We start from the raw sequence: 8,026 nt of genomic DNA, 5'->3' as shown, positions 1-8,026 counted from the left end.
GGGTGGGAGAAATTGAATTATTCACAGAAACATACTGGAGCCTGTCAGTAAGGTAAGACTTAATGTACTGCAGTAAGGTAATGACTTAATGTACCTCTGACTCCATAATGTTGTAATTTAAGAAGAAGGTTTTGGTGGTTAACAGTGTCAAAAGCCTTACGCAGGTCTACAAATAACCCAACAGGGAACTCATTTTTATCAAGAGCTGTATGTATCAAGTTAATCATACAAATAAGTGCATCGTTAGTGCTTTTTTTAGGTTTGAAGCCATATTGACATGAGTTAAGTATATTGTGTTTGGCTAGATAAGAGTAAAGCTGCTTGTAGATAAGTTTTTCAAATATTTTAGACAAGTTTGGCAAAATTGATATAGGTTTGAAGTTGTTAACATCAGTGTTATCACCACATTTGTGGACAGGAGTTACTCTCGCTTTTTTTTAGAATATCTGGAAAGGTTTGGAGTTCAAGTGACTTGTTGAAGAGCAATGCAATGGCAGGAGCTAAAAATCTGGAGGCTTTTTTGTAAATAAGAGTTGGTATCTCCTCAAGGGCACTAGACTTGGTTTTAAGGGAAAGGATTATGTCAGTAACATCAGTGGAATTAGTAGGCATTAGGTACAGAGACTATGGATAGTTTCCTGTAAGATAGTCCTGAATATTAGTACTGGACGATGGAATATCATTTGCGAACGATGACCCAATGAAAGAGAAGAACCTATTGAACTCAAGAGCAGTGTCAGAGGCTGAAAGCAGACCATCATTATTTGTTAGGAGTATTGTTTTGTTATTTATAATCTTCTTTGATCCCAATATTTGAGAAATTGTGCTCCAAGTTTTCTAAAAATTGCCCTTTGTGTGGGTAAATTTGTCTTCGTAGTATTCAATTTTGGCTCTCCTAATTATTTTAGATAGCAATGATGAGTAATTCTTTGAGAATTCTTTGGAGACGATTCCTAACCTATACTTCTTCTCAAGGTCATGTTTTCTATTAATGGATTTAAGTATACCCTTTGTAAGCCAAAGATTGTTTAGCCTTTTAGTTGTGACTTGTTTCTTTAGCATAGGACAGTGGGTGTTATAAAGGCTGAGAGTTTTTGAAGAAATGATTACACTGCTAGGTTGATGTCCCCTAATTCAGATTCCCAGTTGACATTAGCAGCAGCAGCTATAAATGTGGGAACCGACCTGTGAGATTTATATTTATTTAATTTATATGAATTTATATTTACGTTAATTTATATACTTCGATAGCAATTTGTATAATGATAAGTGGACTGTATTTCTGCAATAATCTCATAATCTCACAAATCGATCCTCTACACATTAGGGGGGTTTATATTATATTTATATATATGCAGCCAATCAAACTACAGTATTAACTACACATTATTAAACATTGAAGAGGTTCCTTATCTTATAGTACAGCAGGCCTTAGTCCACCAGGTATAACCAGGATGTAGACACCACATTTTCCCTCTTTGAGGTAGCTTCCATCACCCTGGTAACTGATGCACAAAGCATGCTTCCTCGTCTTGACCTGTCAAAAGGGTGCCAGCTGTAAAGCCAGAACCCTAATATATGACAACTATATCAGAGAAAACACTGTACATGGAACCTTAAAGACCTGGCTTAATTACCTTTAGTATGAGGCTATCTCGTGCTCTAACCAGCCCACCCTAAATCCACTGACATTAATGGCCATAAATGAAAGATAAATGGGTTTCGGAAGAACACTTAACTTGAATTTGTTGACAGCGTGTTGATGATGGTACACCTTTGGTTTCCATAACACTTCGTCCAAGTAAAATTAACAGGAGCCGTATTTGCTCCCGTGAGCCTCTGGTTTTAGTACAAACAATAACAATGTCTGCCCCTCCCTCACCCTGATGCCACTGGCCTACATTGTCCAGATGTCAATAAGTGATAGAAGGGTCACATTTACTCTACTTTAATACTGATAATTAAGTTAATATATATGAGATGTTTTTATGATGGTAAAGTCCAAAGACTAATGTATTTAAGAATAATTCCCACCATAATAGGTGGTGAATATATAATAGTGTGTGGTAATGATATCCCGTATTCTATAGACAGAATGTTCCACTACAAGTTACATTTTCTATGGGTAACTTGTTTGTACAATACAGCAGCAATTATCTGTATGTATGATATATTAAATGGTGTCGGATTTTCCGACATAATTCCCCAGGGGCTGCTCATGGGTCGAAGTCCTAATTAGAACAGATGAACACCGATACTCCTCCTTCGAATTATTAGATTAATTTGATGTTAGTAGTTAGTAATCACACATTTGTGCGTCTGTTCGTACAGGACGGATGTCCTGTACTAGAGTTGCAGGGGTTAGAAGTCTAATGCGATTTCATTACCCTGTCAACTCTTGAAAGGCTAATATTCAAACCTAATTACATATTATTTAACCCAGAAGACTGGATGTGATCAAGTACTACAGTCAAGTATGATTCAGGGACTGCAGTGAGATCAGTGACATTAGATATAACTTGAAGTTTGTTCAGGTAACTAGTCACTGATATATAAACACTGAGGCCCATGGAATTCATCTTGATTAAATAATAAATGTATCAAATCAGTCATCAGATTTATTGGGGTTTAATTTAGTTAATTGATTCAGAAGATTGAATAGCTCATCATTAAAGTAAAGTATGGTTCTGAGACTGCAGTGGGTTCAGTGACATTGGTCGCAGTGACATGTAGCTGTTTAGGCTACTGTTCACTGATTTGCCACTGAGGCCTCATGTACTCATCTTCAGCTTCAAATGATGATACTAACATCAACCTCTGTTGGTATAGTCAGCTGTAATCTCCTTAGTATAATGCTACTGGAGAAATATAATCAGCTGACAAATTTAGATTTCTACTGGTATTGTTTATCTGCAGGCATAGGTCTCCTCAGGCTTGATACTGGGCCTGAGAGTAATTTACCTCCTGCAGAGTTTAACATGGTTATGCCCTGATATTTAGTAGGGCTACCGATGAATCGATGGCAATAGTCTGTCCCTACAAGGAGACCGAAGTCGGTGAGGTGATCAGACTTAATATTATCTGCCAATTTTATTCCTCTATTTCTCAGGAATTTGGCTGTTGCTCTCAGACCTTGAACTTGTAGGTCTACTGGTATTTTGTCCACCACAATGGCTTGTACTCTACAGACGTACCTGCCTAAACGTACTGATGGTTGTACCACCTGGTAGACTTGAGGTCCTGCATCTGTTACAAACCCTGAGATGTTGAATGACGTCTGGGCTACAGGCCTTAATTGTAGTTCATCTGCCAACTTTTTAGTGACAAATGTTCTCTGGGATCCTTGGTCAAACAACCCACGGGTATGGACCTTGGCCCTCTTATTCAGGATGGTAATTTGGGCAGTAGGCAAAGTCGTATTACCTTTAGACTTCGCCGATTGGACACTCTTTGTTTGTTGCACCTTGCAGTACTGTACTGAGGTGGGAATGCTATCTTCCACCTTGGGGTTTGGAGACGTTGTTTTGGTGTCTCTGCACAATGCTGCATGGTGCTGACCTTTGTTACACCTATTACAGGTGTGTAATTGGGTCTCACAGTCCTTGATGTTATGTTTCCTGAGGCACCTCGTGCAATGTTGCAAATCTTTGAGTCGCTCAACACGGGCGTCACTATCAGGAAAATTAGAGCAGTGGTACATTGAATGTTTCTCATTGCAGAACAAACATGTTCCATAGCTTCCAGTACCCTTTGGTGTCACGTTCTTGGGTGACACAGTAACTATAGGCTTGGAGGGTCCCACTGCATATACGCCCACACTGCTACTGTTCCACTTTGGTGTTGAATTATATTGTCTAGATTGATTTGGAGTACCTTTGGTACTCTGTGGTTTACTATTATTGGTTTCTGAGGGTTTACTTGGTGGTTTTAATTTGTCATGTGTTCGTAATTGATGAACTACTGACTTTAAACCTTCAGATATTTCATTCATGGATAAGATGCTTTTATTGTAATGAGCACTCATTTGTCTCAATATGTCCCTAGGTATTTTCTCCTGGACAATTATTTTCAAGACCCACTCAGCCCCGTTTGTATCTGCTGTCAGGCTGAGGGCATTGATCAATGATTCTACCTCCAGCTTGAAGACTTGGAGTGAATCAGCTGAAGCCTCCGGTGGGGGTAAATGCAACAGCTCATGAACTAAATGTGATGTTCTTACTTCTGGATCAGCATAATTATCCTTGAGGAGTTTTACTGCCAGATCATAGCCGTCATTAGTTAATCTCAGATGGGATACTACTGTTTTAGCCTCACCTGATAATTGGCCTTGCAAATAAGAGAATTTACTACTCTTTGGTAAAGATTGTTTTGAGTCTACAAGGTCAACGAATTTGTTCCAAAATTCGTCCCAATCTTCCTCATCTTTTCCTGAGAAAGTGGGTAAATTAATTGGAGGGAGTCGAGCTTCTGCTTGACTCGTATTAGATGCAACTGTTGTTGTTGTTGCTGTTGTTGTTGCCTTGTTCTGGGCAATTAATTTGACATAAGGCTGTAACGTGGCCTGAGTGTGATCTTCATAATTCGCAAGATCAACCATAATGTCGTCTATTTCTGTTTCTGATAAATTGGTGTTGGCAAGTTCAGCCACATATGTTGCTATTTGGCATTTGATTTGCTCAAATTTACCTGCAGCTGCTTGATAATAGCTTTCCAGGTCAGCATAATCAACTTGAGATTGTTGTGACAAATCTTCACATTTCTTGATCTGTCTTGTTAAGTGGCCTATAAGACCTGCAAGGGTTCTTTTCATTCTCCCTGCATTATCCATACTGGCTAGATGGTGAAGCCTTGTGGGACTTGTACTTGGGTCGCTCATAATGTTGAACAAGCTCTAATGATAGCCTAGGGTAAATTCTGCACTCACTAGGCAATAATCCTACCTCTACTAGAGGTTAGCACTTAAAATTAATACACATTATATATATACAATCATACACACTAATGATTTGAGTGATAAACCAGTGTCACTGGAAGTACCTTTAGGTTAGCTCTTCTATATCACCCTAGGATGGTATAGACACTAATTAATCACTCAAAGGTGTAATGATCATAAGTAAATTATTATATATATACAACTCAACTCGAGTTGATAAAAATTACACCCAAAATAGGGTCTGCACCATTCATTAATGATGTTAAGTTGTTTAATATAGTACAACTGACTATGGTAATAATGGGACTAGGATGAACAATAATAGTTCAACTAGTCAATGTTAATATCCTACCCTGTTGTGGGTTGGCAATTAGTAAATATTATATTGTGAACACTAGTGCAATATATATTAAATAATTCTCTATTTTGGAGAAATAATATACACAATTATTGATAATACCCTCTATAAAACTTCTAATATTATCAAGAAGTATTAAATATTATTAGTGACCTTGCGAAATAAACTCCACAAAATTCGTGGATAATCTCTCGCGAAATTTAACACCACGAAATCCGTGAAAAATCTTGCGACACAGCCACTAATTTGGCTGGCTTCAATATTAGCGCTGTCATTTCACAGAATAACACGCCACCAAATCTGTGGGTGTGCATGAAACCGCTGATGAGGCTGATCTGAACTGAGCGGGGCTCGTGAACTGGCTTGAGGCAACGCTGCCGTCTTTGACTGGCTGGCCTTGTTTAAATCACACTGCACTAGTATTTTTAATGAATCCACTGGTTAACTGGTTCATCCGGTACTAAGATGACCAAATATGGGTTCATAGGACCAAATAATCCGGTTCCGAAGGTCCAAATAATTCGGTTTCGAAGGACCAAATAATGTGGGAACCGACCTGTGAGATTTATATTTATTTAATTTATATGAATTTATATTTACGTTAATTTATATACTTCGATAGCAATTTGTATAATGATAAGTGGACTGTATTTCTGCAATAATCTCATAATCTCACAAATCGATCCTCTACACATTAGGGGGGTTTATATTATATTTATATATATGCAGCCAATCAAACTACAGTATTAACTACACATTATTAAACATTGAAGAGGTTCCTTATCTTATAGTACAGCAGGCCTTAGTCCACCAGGTATAACCAGGATGTAGACACCACATTTTCCCTCTTTGAGGTAGCTTCCATCACCCTGGTAACTGATGCACAAAGCATGCTTCCTCATCTTGACCTGTCAACAGGGCGCTAGCTGTAAAGCCAGAATCCTAATATATGACAACTATATCAGAGAAAACACTGTACATGGAACCTTAAAGACCTGGCTTAATTACCTTTAGTATGAGGCTATCTCGTGCTCTAACCGGTTCACCCTATATCCACTGACATTAATGGCCATAAATGAAAGATAAATGGGTTTCGGAAGAACACTTAACTTGAATTTGTTGACAGCGTGTTGATGATGGTACACCTTTGGTTTCCATAACACTTCGTCCAAGTAAAATTAACAGGAGCCGTATTTGCTCCCGTGAGCCTCTGGTCTTAGTACAAACAATAACAATGGCTGCCCCTCCCTCACCCTAACGCCACTGACCTACATTGTCCAGATGTCAATAAGTGATAGAAGGGTCACATTTACTCTACTTTAATACTGATAATTAAGTTAATTTATATGAGATGTTTTTATGATGGTAAAGTCCAAAGACTAATGTATTTAAGAATAATTCCCACCATAATAGGTGGTGAATATATAATAGTGTGTGGTAATGATATCCCATATTCTATAGACAGAATGTTCCACTACAAGTTACATTTTCTATGGGTAACTTGTTTATACAATACAGCAGCAATTATCTGTCTGTATGATATATTAAATGGTGTCGGATTTTCCGACAATAAAATTGCCTATAGCAGTTTCATTGTGCAGCCTAAAGCTTATCTTCCTTGCCTCTAGAGGTGGTTTGTTAATGTTGGTTAAGAGAAATGTGGGTTAATGGTCTGTAGTGCTATCGAGGATTATCCCTGAAGTAAGTGGAGAGGTTATGTTGGTCCAGATGTGATCAAGAGCCGTGGCAGTACTGTCAGTGATTCTAGTAGGTCTAGTGATTACGGGTATGAGGAAGCAGGAATTCATACAGTTGAGGAAACTAGCAGCAGGAGGGTTATCAGGCTCGCAGAGGTCAACGTTAAAGTCACCTGAAGTAATTAAGTGGTTTTTGTTCAGTCGGTTCTCTAGTATAAGATTTCTAAGGTTTGAATTGAATTCAGTCACATCAATGTTAGGAACCCTGTAGACTGCTCCCACAGTCAAGACAGCATCGTTACCCTTGACTCTGAAAAAGGCAAATATATACTCTCCATAAGGGTCTCTAGATTTAATTACTTTTAAGCAAGTCAATGCATGGTGGTAGTAAAGAGAAGTACCACCACCTCTTTGTATAGGACGACAGTTGTGAATGGCTGAGTAGTTTGGTATGTTGTAGAGTTGAGTAGTGTCCTCTTTTAACCACGTTTCAGTAAACACAATAAAAGAGAACTTGTTGTCAACTGTTTGAATTAGGGCATTAACATCATCAAAGTGTTTGCAAAGAGATCTTACATTCAAGTTAATTACAGAAACATTGTGATTACACGCTAAAACATTTTATATATATATATATATATATATATATATATATATATATATATATATATATATATATATATATATATATATATATATATATATATATATATATATATATATATATATATATATTATTATTAAATATGACCGAAAAAGTAAGATTAATAATTCTAACACGAATTTTCTCAATCTTTCGTACATTTCTTTTCACTGTTGGTGGTAATTCAAAAATCAATTCTCCAAAATTCATTTTTATTTCTAGTCTGACGCGACACTTGAGCGCGTTTCGTAAAACTTATTACATTTTAAAAGACTTTAGTTTAAACATACACAACTGAATAGAACTTACACATCTCCGATTTGTTTATATCTAAATTTGAGTGAGGTGGATGGGGTGAGGTGGTATTTAATAAGGTATTAATTTCATCAACACAA

Source organism: Procambarus clarkii, chromosome 32, assembly GCF_040958095.1.
Source record: "Procambarus clarkii isolate CNS0578487 chromosome 32, FALCON_Pclarkii_2.0, whole genome shotgun sequence".
In the NCBI taxonomy this organism is placed as follows: domain Eukaryota; kingdom Metazoa; phylum Arthropoda; class Malacostraca; order Decapoda; family Cambaridae; genus Procambarus; species Procambarus clarkii.
Note: the sequence above shows the minus strand (reverse complement) of the source record.